The 15145-nt window shown below is 41.9% G+C and overlaps 1 protein-coding gene across 1 annotated transcript in view; it reads left to right on the top strand.

Annotated features, from left to right (window-relative positions):
- The first annotated feature begins 1851 nt into the window (after window positions 1–1851).
- CTNNA2 (catenin alpha 2) overlaps window positions 1852–15145 on the top strand; it is a 476528-nt gene continuing 463234 nt past the window's right edge. The window contains exon 1 of the mRNA XM_035547255.2: window positions 1852–1996. The gene's annotated coding sequence lies outside the window, so the exon portion shown is untranslated. The remainder of the gene's footprint in view (window positions 1997–15145) is intronic.

Raw genomic sequence — 15145 nt, 5'->3', positions numbered from 1 at the left:
GTTTCCATTAATATTTACAATAGGCTAGCCACTTACTGCCCCTATCTAGGAGAATTAGCAATCTAAAAGACAGAGTACAGAAATGAAGGCAAGAAACAGGTCTGCAGGTAAAGTTTTCCTAACATCACATGGCTCAATTTGGTACAATAGGAAAGACAGTAGCAGTACCTAGAAAAGTAGTTTGCAACCTGAACGCCTCCTAAAGACAAAAAGGAAAGACCTAGCTTACAGCAACAATTTACACATCATCATCAAGGGCAGGCCAGCCTAGCATGATCTCTGTTTATACGTGCAGAACTGGTTGTGTGTCAGTCTTAGATGATACTGGAAGAAGGTTAAAGTAATTCAAAGTATTTCTGTATAATACAGACGTACATCTGTTACATGGCTGTACCAAGCATGTAAGCCATAATGAATCTGATCAGATTTAAATCCATATCTCAGTAAGTTTGTGCCTAAGAATTTTTTTTCCCTGCTGCAGACTCTCCCATGGACTCTGTTGTTGTGTCTTGATAAACGGAATACAGGTTCCAGTTCAGGTCCCTTCCTCATTTATTGGAAAAATGAATGTACAGCCTGACAATACCTTTCTCAGGATGGTGAGAAGGGAATAAAACCTACTGATGACTACTGCCTCTACCTGAGGGCAGACAGATAGCTGTAGAGGTTCCTTTTCGGGCTGAGGCAGAGAAATCATTTTGGCAAATCCCCTCCAAGCCTAAAACAGGCAAGAAGAGGAAAAAGGAAGGCCTCATCTCGCTCCCTTCCTTGTTGCCTGTTGCTTCACATAGAAGCTGAGGAGGCATATGGACACCCCAAGAAGCACAGAGGAACAAGAGCACAGCAGCGGGAGTCATGCTGCCTCAAAATGGCCAGGTCCCTCCAGGAACACCATCTCTGTGGGGATGCTCGCCACCAGGACTTGTAGGACGCCAGGCACAGTGACACCGGATCAGGACGGGGACAGCACATGTCCCCCATGTCCCACACAGGAGAAACTGAAGAAGGTGTTGCAGGCTGGCAAAACCAGCTTAAACTTGGTACAATTGGCAACACTAGTGAAGAAGGAAAGAGAAAGAAGAGCAATGCTTTGTGGAGATGGACAAAACCTGGTATTTGGTGTGGTGAATGCAGGGCTGAGCGACACACGTGTAGCAAGAAGGCTGTATGAAAAGGTTTTTATAGTTTAGGAGAAAAGGAGAGGTGAAGTTCTTGCTGTCCATCCTGGATGTGCAATGACAACCATCCTCTCCCTGCCTTTCAAACGTACCTGGAGCGGGGCAGGACCATGTTACACCCAAACCCACCCAGCCCCACTTCTCCCCCGGCTCTGCCTGGCAGCTGCCCCCCTTCAGAGCTCCCAACGCCCTCCTTGGGGGGCCGAGGCCGACATTCCCCCGCCTCGACCCCACCAGATGGCCAGCCGCCCGGCCTCCCCCATCTCCTCCCGCAACCCTTTAACCAGCTTCAGAGGCCGATCCTCCCCGTTATCCCGCGGCTACCCTCCCCGTCGCCCCCCCGCCATCCTCCCCACCGCCCACCTGCGCCTCGCCCTCCCCCTGCCGGCCTCCCTCGGGCGCCTCCCTCCCCTCACACCCCCAGCCCCGTGCCGCCTCCTCCTCCGTCCTCCTCCTCCTCCTCCTCCTCCATCCTCCCCCCGTCCCTCCCTCCTTCCCTCACGCCGTCTCCATACCCACAGCCTCGGCGCCCCCCGAGCGGCGGAGCCCGGCGCGGCCTCCCGCTGGAGGCAGCAGCGGAGGCGCAGGCGCGCAGCCTCCACCCCGAGTGGCTGCCGCGGGGAGGCCGGCGGCGGCTCCCGGGTCCTCCCCGGAGCCGAGCGGGAGGCGGGGGCCGTGTGAGGGAGCCGAGCCGCGCATCCAGCCCGGCGGTGGCCGTCGCTGCTGGGGAGGAGGTGGAGAAGGAGGAGGTGGAGGAGGAGGAGGAGGAGGAAGAGGAGGCGGCGAGAGGTTCTCCCACCCCCACCCACCGAGCTGAGGTGAGGCCAGGGCAAAGCATCCTTTCTTCCCCTCATCCCTTCCTCCTTTTCATCCTTCCCCCCCTCCCCCCCCCCCCCCCCCTCCCCGAGCTCCTTTCATCCTCCTTTCCCTATCCCTATCCTCCTTCCCCCTTATCTCGCTTTCCCCTCATCCTTCCTGGTCCTCCTTTCCTTTCTTCTCTCCTTAGCCACCTTTCTCCACTCCTCCCCATCCCCCAGACTCCTTCTCCCCATCCCCACGTTTCACACCCACCAGAAATAATGCTTCCTTCCTTCCTTTCTTATTTTTAACGAGCATTTTTAATTTTTGGAGAGGGAAAAGAGCCGGGAGAGCCGGTGGCAGACAGAGATAATCCCCCCTTCTTTAAAGAACGGATTCGAATTAATGCTCGTTCGGTGCTGCGCGTATGACGGGGAGAGGGGGATTATATTTAGGGAAGAAAAGAAAGGGTCAAAGGTGTGTTGCTTTACTTCGCCATCTATTTACCTAGCGTCACTTCGAGGTTAAATCCAGCTCCGTGTTAAGAGCAATTTATTATTATTCTCCTTTCTTCAGGCGTCAGAGATCTCCTCCTGCCTTTTATCCTGGTGCGTCCCCATCGTGCGCGGCCACCTCCGTGCTCCTCACGCCTGAGGGTCGGCGGGGAGGGGGCGGTGGTCGCCGGCTTCCGCTCCATCCCTGCCCTCTAGGCCTGTCGAAGCCCCGCTGGCTCCGCTGGGTGACCCGGAGCTCCCGTCGGAGGAAAGTTTGCAGGGCGTAAGAGGCGGCTTTGTCCGTTCGTGGAGCGGGGAGGGGGGTGATGAAAAAAAGCTTGGCGGATTTTGGCGACGAGGCGGCGGTCCCTCGAAGCATTGGGAGGCTGATGGAGTGGAAGAAGTTTTGCTTGGAGGCGGCAGTGGGGAGCAGTGAGGCTCTGTCTCTGCTGACAGACCTTGTTTGTGCTGTGGCAGTGCCCGGGGAAGTAACTTCAACGTATTTCATCCCGAGGAGTGTGTAGCATGCACCTGCTCCTCTGTGGGGTGAAGGGCTGGATGTGCTCCCTGGTGCCGGGCCGGCGGCGCGATGCCAGCTTGCTTTCGGAGGTGTCACTGGTGATTTTCGGCGTGGTTCGGTGGTTTCGTGCCTCCTCAGCTGTGCAGTGGTACATCTCTGTGGTAGTTAGCATGTTTCAGGCAATTTCAGCCTTTTCAGGCTTCTGTTTGCTGAGCTAGAAGTTTGTTTGTGGTTCGTGGGGATAAACATTTGGAAGCCCCTGTTATTGTGGCAAACTACAGGAGCCGATTGAATAGCAAAACTGTCAGCCCTAACAATGTGAACCCCTGCATGTTCTCCTCTACCTTGGCATGTATTCCCTAAGAAATGTTGATTCTGTTAACTTGTCAAGATTGCAGTGACTGCGGTGTGTACCGGAGCACAAGGTGGAGAAGTAGCATCAATAGGAGCAGCCTCAAATGCTGCTGGTGCACACAACAGAGCCGGCTGGCTTTGTGGCTCTTGCAGTGCTTCTCCTTTTTCTCTTTTACCTATTGTTTCCATGATTAATATTATGTATTGTAGCAAGCTCCTTGTACTCCAGGTCAAAGAGAATTCTTTCTAGAAGAGAAGAAGTACTGCCCTGGATGGTGAACTTTCGCACTTAACTGTGTAAAGCTTTGTTTAAATATTGCTGCAGAAATCCCCTCAGCTGTAGGTAAGGTAGCTGTAATGCCATCAGTGGGCTCTGCTGGTGACAAAAGCCTCAACAGGAAAGCTCTCATGTCACTTGAGCCCTGCATGGAAATGCAACCCTAATTTATGCAGATTTTTGAAAGCACTTTTTTAATATTAATGCCAAACATGCATGCTACTACTGAAACGCCTTTGAAACTGAAAACCTGGAGTATTCATAGACTGAGACTTTAAAGCCAAAGGAAGCAATTAGATCTTCTACTCTGACCTCTTGACTGTTATAGTCAATTGGATTTTATCCAGTTACTTCTGAGTGCAATAACTTGCATTTGGCTGAAACACATTTGCCAGGAAAAAATGGAATTTTGATCGGAAGACGGTAAGAGGTGGGGAACCCGCTGCTTGTTAAGTTATTTGGCTCCGGTTCCCGGTCGCTGGTTGCTGCTGTGCCTTTCTCCTCTGTGCTAAAGAACTCAAAGTATTTTCTTACCATGGATGTGTTTATCTGCTAGAATCTTGTAATCTCTCTCTTTTCTGTTTGAAAAAAAAACAGACTAATTTTTTTTTTATTTGTCATTACAAGCATTTTCCTTACTAGTCAATTGCTGTGGCTTTTTTTTTTTTTTTTTTCCAAATCCACTTTTTCAACATTTTTGTGAAAATGTGAGCTGGGTGCAGCATGCCAATGCCTTGTCTCAGGAGTGTTGTGTGAGTTTAAATATTACCTCGCTAGCATTACTCTTCTGTTTATAGATCACATTTACATATTAACCCTTTGGCTGCAGCACTGTAGTTTAGTCTCATTTTTACTGCTAACGTTCACCCTCAGAAACCCTTGGCAGGACTGTTTCTTTCCAGAAGAGTGTAAAGTAGAGCACGTTTCTTGGTTGTAGCTTTGTAACTTTGGATGTAGCTTTATTTAAGAGTTTTTTTCCTAGCATATGTTGAGTATACCAAACACTCCTGCCTGCTTTTTGCAACTGATTTATTTCAGTTGTGTAGCATTCTATCAATCTATAACTTGTGCATTTTTTTTTTTTTGTCCTAAGTGATCATGTCTACTTATAAGCAATTGAAAAAGTGTTTCATGGTAGTGGCTCCACGTTTGGGGAATTCCTTTGGGGAGTTACGTTGTAATGCATTCTTGAAAGCTATTTCTTTATGAGATGTCCCTTAAACAGGTTAAGAAGTGGTTACTTGGTGCTGTTTTGTAATCAGACTACCATAGAAAACCATACCAAGTGCCATAAAAGTTTATACATGCATACTGATGGTCACGTTTTTTATTATTTTGCTCAGGACTGCCATCATTCTAACCTGGCTATAGCTATAAACACTGTCTCACTGTTTTTTTTTTTTTTTTTATAGAGCATGGTTGTAACATTAGCATTCTTTCATGCTTCTGGAATTTCCCCGGTATTTTCAGACCTATTAAAAATCTGTATCGGTGGGGTAGACATCTCCTCAGACACTTCTGAGGGAACCTTTCTCCATGGTGACCCTTTTTGGTCTTGCTGACCAAAACCGTTGCAGAGTGATGCTGTTTTAACATTGTTCATGTAACGGACTGAAGAAGTAATTCATCATTCCCACAAGACACAAGGAAGTCATCTCATTTCTTTCCCAATGCAGAGCTACTTACTGAATGCATCTGACCTTTCTGCACTATTAGTGTAGATTGTCTTCCCTGTTCAGTAGCACACCTTTGTCAGGGCTGAGATGCCTTTTGTTCTTACAAAGCCCGCTGCTATTTTTCCCTTCTGCCAAGAAGTGTTCTCAGCCTCAGCCATCAATTTTTACGTTTACTGATTCAAGAACTATCTGTGATCTCTTAAAACGCTTCTTCTTGCTATGTATGGTTTCTTCTAACAGCATTTAATGAAATGTGTTTTGTTGCCAAATTAGAGCAGTTATGACAATGCCTTCTAGGTATTACATGCTGTTTTGGTGTTTGAACATGTGAGTATGGGATTTTTTTTTCTCTGTATAATGACACAGGTATACAAGTTACTGTATTTCAGGGCAAAGTAGGCTTTTGATTTTAATATAGCATGTTTCAGGACTTGGCTAAAGGAAGCCAAGCTATTTATGTATTTCCTCCATCCTTTTTTCATAGCCAGTACAAAAGATAGGACATACTTTGGTATCAGATATAATAAAGTACAATAAATGTGTAGTTGAAAATGTGCAGGGCATGTATGGAGGAGTAAAGAAGAGCAACGTGAACCTGATAGTAATTACACTAGCATACTTGGCCATAACTCATTTGGGGTTCAGGTTTGTACTAATTGTCCCCCCAAAAACACTAATTTGGGGTAAGATGCAAGAAGAAGGTACAATAAGAACAGATTGGAGGGGACAACAGAAGTCACAAAAGTGCTATATTTTAGAGGCTAGCTAAGGGCTGCTGCTTGACTAACATAAACCTGTTTGTTTATTTTGTATCAACACAGCGTTTGTTATGCTTTCTTGAGGAATTCCATACACTTTAGTGTTTATCAGTTCGCCAGCAACTTTTCCAAGGGAGGGCTTCCAAAGTGTCGGGCTTCTGCAGGAAGCTGAGTTGTCGAGACTCCAGCCCCTCTGTGGGGTTCCCTTACTGATGGGTAAGAGCCACCAGCTGTATCAACTGTGCTAGGAACATGAGTGTTGTCAAACTGCTGCTGAGTCTAGAAGACCTTGAACATTGTTGGAAAATAACTGTGTTAATATTTTAACATAAAAGAGACAAAAGTGGCTAATGCTGCAGTAACAAATTAGTTGAAGACACAGCAAAGGGCAGAAGCCAGGTTTTGGCATGCTAAAAGAAGTGGTTAACTAAGATTAACTAAGTTAATCTTGTATTCCAGTTTATTGTCTTACAGGAATTCAGAATTTTCAGAATCCAGAATATTTTCAGAATTACACGGAGTTGCTTGTGACTGTTTTTGGTTTCCTGGAAATTGAAGCAGCAATCCTGGATTTCTTTTTGTGTTATTATATGGGTATACTTTACTGATCTGTATCAATTGCTGTTACCAAAAAGCTTATCCATTGAATGTTTTCTAAATACATCTCAAAGAGTGCTAACAGTACTTTATTGTATTGAATCTTCAGTTGGGCAGGCTCAGCACTCTACACTCCACTTTCTGGATAAAAGCAATACATTGCTTATAAATGTAAAATGCTCATAAATGGTTTCCTATAAATTGCTTATGAATGATTTCCTCAACATCATGCATGAGCCAAAAAGAGAGTCCTAAACTATCTGCTTCTAAATGATGGTTGTATACCAGAAGGCATTCTTGAAAGTTTTTAAATGGTAGAGTAGGTTGAAGTCATGTCTAAATAACAGAAGATTTCCTGCTCTTGGAAATGAAATTTTTGAGACCATCATTTATCACTACAGAAAGTCAGGGTTTTTATGTTATGGAAAATTACCATGCTTTGGAACGGTGTTTTCCTTTGGGTTGGAACAAGCAGGTGAAGTTTAGAATTTCCAGCAAAATGGTTTTTTTTTCCCCCACACGGGGAAAAGCATACCTTTCTTTGAAGTATTTAACTCTGCTAAATCAGCATTTCCTGACAGCGTTTTCTCCTTTGGAATATTTTTTGGCTAGCTACACTCTTCAGTTGCATCACCTATTGCGTTTGTGTTCTAGTACTGAGAACAGTGGAGGACCATTTTCAATGCTGCAACAACAGTGCTTAAGTCTGTGTTTTCAACACAGACTTAAGTAGTTAGAATTATTTGGTTAAGGGAAGCTGAATCCTGTAACACAGGAAGAACAGCTCAGAGTTTTCATTTGGGAGGTAAGAAAAATAGTATTTTTTGTGGTTACACAAAAGAATTTCTGTATTCAGTATATTTTAAAGCTATTTTTTAAATAATCCAATCTGTTGTTATCACTGGTGTAGTAATTACTACTTAACATTTTGCTCTGCGGTGTCCTTGTCCTTTTCTGTGAAGCTATGTATTTTCAAAACAAGACTATGTTTTGTAATGTCTAAAGGAGACCAGGATGTTAGAAGACAATTTGAACGTTAAGTGGAGCGTGGATTCTGTGTCTGCTTTAATAAACAGAAAGCAGAAGTGGTTTGTGTTGAGCTAGGCTCCCAGTTGCCCAGGTGACTTCTGCAAATAGGACTTAAAAGCTTAAGTTACTTACGGCTTCTTGTAAATGGATTAATCAGTTTGTCCTTTTTTACAACTAATCAACTTTATTTTTTAACGCTATTATTTACTAACAAAACCTCCCCTCTATATCTCAGTGTGTATGGAAATGGAAAGATTTTTTCCTTAAAACCACTTTCCGCACAGCAGAGGCAGCTGAGGCTCTCAATTCCCTAAGTTTTACTCAAAAGAAATCGATCAGTGGGAAATACTTTATTCCTTATGTTTTAAATGGAGAAGCTTTGTCCACTGTGTGCATAGCTGAGAAAACTGTTTTGATCAGTAGTCTAAATCTTTTCAAACTTCAAAAGAAACTCCAAAAATCTCCTCCTAAAGATTGAACTTTCAAGTTAGATTATGGAATAAAAATACTACTGGTCTTGTTCTAAAATTTCAGTAGGTAGTTGTTGTATTTCTCTTATAGTATCATAATAATGGTAGCAATAACTGTGCTTGTTCCAACGAAACCATATTGAAAAACATGAACAAAACCTCTTGAAAAGAGGCATAAAAATTATTTGCAGATTAACTTGCTTGAATAATCTGGGGCAGTCTATTGATCTGATGAGGTTTTGTTTCTTTGTTTTCTGCTCCATTGGTTTGAGAAACATTTTCTTGTTTACTGCTTGGTAAAGTAGGATGTCCTCTTTAGTGGTGTTCTCTAGCTTTTGAGTCAACTTAGAAATTTTTGTAAATGATAATATTAAATAAATGTGTGAATTTAAGTAAATAGAGATCAGAGTTGATGTTCTGTGTCATTAAGTGTTGGCATCATTGCGAGGTAACTGAATGGTCTCTCTTTCTGATACAAAACATGATCACCTGTGGTAAGTTGTCCATGGTCAATCCTTCGTGTGTTCATGTCTGTACCATCATATATTCCCCTCTGGATGCAATATCTGTAAGCAAGATGGGGCTAATGCATGTGGGTGAAATTTGTTTATGGCCTATGTTGTGTAATACAGCAGCTGATTATTTTGTTAGATTAAACCAAAAGATCTGTAGGAGATAATTCCTCTTGAGAGGACTAAACCTCATGCTTGAAGTTCTGGAAGCAAAAGTTGCAGTTGATTTAACGCATGCCACCATGTTTATTTTTACCAAAATAGAAAAGGATAGATAATAATGTTTTTCATTGTGTTGGAACATTTATGTAGAAGAAACACTCATTTACACTTGGTTTTGATAGAGAATTTATCAAAACTCTTTGTATATGGTTGTCTAATGGTTTTAAGAGTTGACTCTTTAGATAATAAAAGATTGTTAAGACCTTCAAGGACAGATATAAAATGGGTAACAACTACAGTTTTAGGTGAGAAATATCAAAAGTAGAAAGGTTGCATATTTTAAGATTCCCTTTTCTGTTTGTTTACAGATAATAATCAAAACATATCTCCATATTTTAGGGCCAGCAGTGCTTGAACATAGACAAATTGAGCTTTGGACATGCCATTTATTTTTCCTTTTTTTGACTAAACTTCTACTATCGCTCCTTGGCATTAGCAGTCCTGTGTGAAATAATTTAGCGGTTTAAATCTGCAAGTAGGAAGACACTTTCTCCATTTGAAAAATGTAGGAAAACTGGTGAAGTTAATTCTTGCAATTAAAATCCACAGGTGATTTTTTTAAATGGAGATAGAGTTGCAAAGAAGCAGCTATGATTTATTATCAGTTAGAAAGAAACAAATGACATTTTTTACCCAGGTTGGTGTGTGTTGGGTTTTTTATCGTATTTTTTGATTGGGGTCAAACTGAGAGAGATTCATGTATTTTTATTACAGCATATGAACTCATTTCTGGTTCTCATACAAATAGTCTTGAGTGCTTACTATAATCAAGTCAGAAATGCAAATGCAGAATTACAGCTGCTTAGTCTAATTTTAAACGTATCTATTATCTCTGTAATTTACATTTCCAGTGCTTAGATGCTAGGCAGAAATACTTCTAAGAAAAATAAATTGTCAGGAAGTCCATGAATGAAGAAGGATGAGGCTGGGGAGGGGTAGAGTAGGAACAAATAGATTCAAGCCCTTGCATTCAGGCCTGAATTCTGGGAACCTTGGGTCATTGGCGGTGTAAGGCGACTGCACATGATGCTTCCTGGGTGCTGAGGAGCAGCCAGGGCCCAAGTCCCGAGCAGGAATGTCTTCTACGCATGTTGTGTTCATGTGAAAACAGCATCAAACTGTATGTAAATACTGTCATTTCCCTGCCTGCTTTCCTCATCTTCTTAAATAACCTGAGTGTGCTTCCAAAGCATCTTCTACAGCTTTACAAATACTTTTTGGCTTGCCTTGTTCTAAATTGGTATTTAGTAGCAACAATATTTTGGTTATGAATTCAACTAAGAATTGGAAAATGTAATGGGTATGTATGTTCCACATTCACCTTCAGTGGGTAGGGAAGAAATAGCATTTTCTAGTTTGTTATATTATCATGTAAATTTCCTTATTGTGACCAGAGAAACTATCTGCTCTCTTCTTGCAGAATCTTCTTGGAGCGCCAGCTGGAGGTATTGTGTGGTCCCAAGAGACCTCAAATGCTGCAGCATAACCTAACAAACATGACGGAGTGATATAGAAGCATACATTTAATGCAAACATAGCTAAAAAGCCTTCAGAATTAATGTCTCCAAGTAGCTGAGAAAGCTGAGTGACTGTAGTAGCTTCGTAGACCTCTTTTTTTGCTTTTAAGTAGAAACCACTGATTGCTTGCCTTCATGTGCGCTTTAAGCTGGGTACGCATTCAGCAAGCTACAAATTTGGTGGCAGCAGCAGAAAATCATAGATGTGTGGACAGATTTAACACACGAAAACTGTTGTGGTTTGGATGCAAAAATAGCAGGCTTGCAAACAGAATGAGGTTGAGAGCTGTAATGATGGCATGAACGTAGTTTCTTTTTTGAGGCTCCGCACTCCATGTTCTCCTTGGTTCCTGCTAGTTTTAGGACGGCTCTGGCTTGACAGGCACCAAACTTGTTCCCTTTTCTCAGATGCTGCGAGAGACTGTCTTCGGGTTGACAGACCCTTTCTAACTTGGTTGCATCTTAAGGGTGGAGTCAGGTTAACTTTAAGTGTTTGATGGCTTTTGGGTTTGTGAAAACGATGCTGAGATGCACTGACAAACATGAGTGTGTTCGGGTCTCCTGTCAGCTTAATGAGTTTATTTTTGCTGGGTGGTTGACAGCCAGCCAAAAGAAACAAACAAAAAACATCGCATAGCCCAAGAGCAGCTTCTTGGCTGATTTTTTTTTTTTCCATAAAAAGATCAATCAGGAGGAAGGGGAAATGCTAGAGGTAACTTTCTTATTTTAATCAATTTTCCATAATGATGTAAAAATCAGGATCTCTTATTTTTGTGCTCTCTGCACTGTAAAAGTGTTGGAGATGGTGTGGGGTCCATTCTGTTGCTTTTGTGGGCTGTGATGTCCAGAAGAAAGGTCTGTTGTCTCATAAGGACATTGCAGCACTTGGGATGGCTGGAGCCTTTCCTGATCAACGTTTGGGATCTAATCCACAATGGGTAAGTATTTCTTGGAACAGGATGCGAGTGAGACTGCTCCGTAAGGATTAGGATTAGCTATGCTCCCTGAAGATGTAAAATACTGGTGGTTTAACCACTTTTCTTCAGGTGTGCCTGAACTTAGTGGTCTGACTTGGGCAATTTGAACCTGGGTGTCCAAGGTCTTGTGGTGTTGCCTGCTCAGCTCTTGGCTATACTGGCTTGGATTTTTCTCTTTTATTAGTGTTCTTTGTTAAAAAGTTTTTATTTTATTTGGGATGAAATCATGATTACTTAAGCGAGGAAATTTGAAATCACTCATAATAAAATGTACTTTAGAAAGGACTAAAATCAAAAATAAGAGGAACATAATGTAAATGGGAAAAAAAAAAAAGTCCTGAGTAGATGAACTTCTTTTGTGCATTAAAAAAAATGAACACCCATATTGTATCTCAGCGCTATGGCTACATTCATGTAATACACCTGTTGTAGTCAGTGAAGTGCCCCAACTATATTTCTGAAATACGTTTCTACGATTTGGTGAAATGTGCAAAACATGAGAGAGACTTTTCACTGACAAAGCAGGAAGGTTTGTTTTTGCTGAGGGCCTCTTCCAGAGCTGTAGGCAGGTTGTCTTAGCTAAAGGACCCATTTGAGTATTCCGATCATGCAAGATGAAATCCTTGGTCCTTTTAATAGTAATGACAGAATTTTCATTAATGTCACAAGCATTAGTGAAACCCAACACTTCTGGTGCTGGCTTTGCCTTTGGCTGTGGAATGTGTCTGTGTTTTCCGAGTTAAGTGTAGTTCAGTACAGTCCTGTGTGGCGTTATAATAATACGTAATAAGTTGCTTAGATCTCTGGAAAATTAGAAAGCTTACCTGTGCTACCTCACAGAGCTGTTGCGAGTATGGATTGTACCTGCTACATGCTCTAGCAAGATTTATGTGAACGGGATTTTTTAACATTTCAACATTTAAAAAAAAAAAAAAAAAAGGTAGGAGTAAGTGTCCAGTACATGAGGGCTTCTTTGCATCCGATTTCTCAGCTGCTGCAAATAGGTAGTACTTGCTGCTCAAACTTTCGTTTTAATGAGCTATTTTATGTTCCTGTTTTGATCTAAAGATAGCTCTTCCTCTGAAGTGAGAAACTAGTTCTGTCACGTTGGGCCAGTTGAGCAAAACATTACAGATGGACTCGGTTAGCTAACATGAGTTCGCAGCACGCCGCTGTAGATACCTTATGTTATCCAGCTTGCTCTTCAGATAGGTCCTGGGTCTTGTGCAGGCCCTGTACCGCGTCTGTCCTTGCTTCTTGCTTGTTGTCCAACATCCTCAGCTCATCTCAGAGTGGCCAAAAAGTGGCATTGATTTATTTCAATATATTAACATGTTTCATTAGGTTTCTCTCAAATGGTGATAACGTGGGTGGACGAATGCCATGGGAGGAGCCACAATTCTTGGTTAGTCTTAGGGTGGCAAGGTACACTAAAAAATTGTGAAATTTGGTGAGAATACTGACATATCAGAGATCCCTTGGATAAGTGGATAAGGAAAATTAGGTATGTAGTCTTTAAATGATGTGTGTTATAGGTCTATATGTCTGGTATGCAGAATATCGTGTATGAAGTATCTAAATTCATTGTGGGCTTATGTTTCTAAATGCAGCGAGTTCTGCTGAAAGTATTACAAGGTCAAACGCAAGATATGTCAAGGGTGATGATCATTGTCAGAAAGGTTTCATTATTTGTTTTCTCCAAGAAGCTTTAGGTGTCTGAAGACCAGCTGTTGTGTTTTCATTTTTGGACTCCGCTAAATAAAATAGATGAGTTTGGTGAAGGCAAAGAATGTAAATTTCTTGTGTTGCAGTAGTGCCACAGCCGTGTTCAGTCCTTGCACATCTTTAATCACTGTTAAAGAAAGTGTTGAAAGTGGTGGTCATGGGGAGTGCACATTTTATTTCTGTTAAATAAAGTATTTGTTTATTATTAATGCTAGATGTTAGCACAGGCTTCAGTCCAAAACCTGTGTGTCTATATAATTCTAAACAGCTTAACGAAAACTGTGTTGGTAGTAGCAGGGGTTTTCTACGTTTAACGTATTTGAATATGTTAAAATTGAGTTTTGCACAATACAGTGAAAAAGTGAAAAATAGACAGCCTTCTTGCTTTTTATAATAAATTATGAGCACTTCAGGTGATTTCCAGATATAATAGTTGCTATAGTACTAAACAGTTCTATTGCTGAGCAGTTTTATTCTAAGTTATGTTCTTAAGCCAAAGGAAAAGACAGTTTTCAGGAGTGGTGTTAGCAAATTCTTATCATTGCGTTGAGGCCTTAGTAAAGTGTGATCTATTATTCCTTGCATTTCATTTCAAGATCGCTGGATGTAAGGAGATGCTTTTTTTTTTCTCCTACAGACTCTCTCAGTGTTGCTCCAATCCAGTATTTGTTGTCACTTTGCTATTTTTGTTAGTGCTTTTTTTTTTGTGGTGAAGGCTTGTGATTTCATTAATGGCTATTTTAAAACCTGAGAAACCTGACAGGGCTAAATAGAAAAATAAGTCAGTTTGCCGCGTAGATAAGCACAGAAATACATGAATAAAAATCAGGTTGGCCTCTCCTCCACGCTTCACAACTCCTCAGCTTTACGAACCGTTGGGGAACGGGCTGCGTTGTCTTCAATTTTGTAACTAATTAGCATTCTTTGTGCGGTCACTTTTCTAGAAAGCATATTTCTAGATTAATTTGTGGATAATAAAGCCAGCTTGATGTACTGAAGCTACGCTGCCCTCCATCATTGGCCAGTTGAGAGGCTTTTGTGTTTTGTTGTTGTTTTTGTCTGTCCAGCTCAGGAGATGGAGCTTATCCAGCATGGGAAGCCCTGCCCTGAGAGACGGAGCTGAACAACCTGCACAGATTGGCGCTTGTGTTACCCTGGGACAGCCCTTGAAACTAAAACACAACTGTTAACTCCACCTTTAGTATCCACAAGATGTCTTAAGAGAGTTTCCTTGTCACTCATAGTGTCAGAACATGGGGTCGCGTTTGTCCCTTGAAGTAAGCACCAGTGGTTAAATTGCACAGGTTTCATGATCCTTGTTTTTTCCACCTACCAAATAGCGTGGTGACCTCATGTTGATGCTGAGAACATGAGTTTTGTTCATGCCATTCCAGATCAGCCCCTGAAGTTTAAACCGGGTGGGCACCAGTTCTAAAACACCTCCTCTGTTTTGGGGATTATCCGTATCACAACCGGACCCTTGCTACCTTGTAGTGTTACTTCCTTTGTTTTCATGTGGTGTGTTTTGTTTAATATAGGAAACAAGTCCACACTACATTTATTTTTAAGTGAAGAGAAAAAATGACTTTCTCTGAAATGATGACAATGAGCTGTTTATTACCACAAGCTGTGCATTTTATTTTCTTTTAGTTAGAAAGCAGTGATTTGTCTGAATTTTTGGAGTGGTTTTTAAGTGAATAATGATATAAGAGCCTTCTTACTTGAGGCTTCTTATAAATGTCGTTATTTATATGAGAAAAACTGTTCAAGCTTGGATTATTTATGCAGGGGAGAAACACTGGCTCTGGATTGATGTAATTTTTCTTTCCCATCTTCTCTGAACTAATTTGTTTTCTCTGTGCACTGAGTGCTAAATACACTCGCAACTTTGTTTTAGACACTTAGGAGCTCCTTATAGTGTTTCCCTTGATAAAATGTTCAGATGCAGCCTCACCTTTTGTTCTTCAAGGCAAACTTTGTTCCTTCATGGCTTCAAGAACAACTGTTACGGCCTTTCCCCTTTCATTTTTAGCAGACCTGA

Source organism: Cygnus atratus, chromosome 4, assembly GCF_013377495.2.
Source record: "Cygnus atratus isolate AKBS03 ecotype Queensland, Australia chromosome 4, CAtr_DNAZoo_HiC_assembly, whole genome shotgun sequence".
NCBI lineage: Eukaryota > Metazoa > Chordata > Aves > Anseriformes > Anatidae > Cygnus > Cygnus atratus.
The sequence above is the reverse complement of the archived record's forward strand: the minus strand, read 5'-3'. Positions and strand labels throughout refer to the sequence as shown.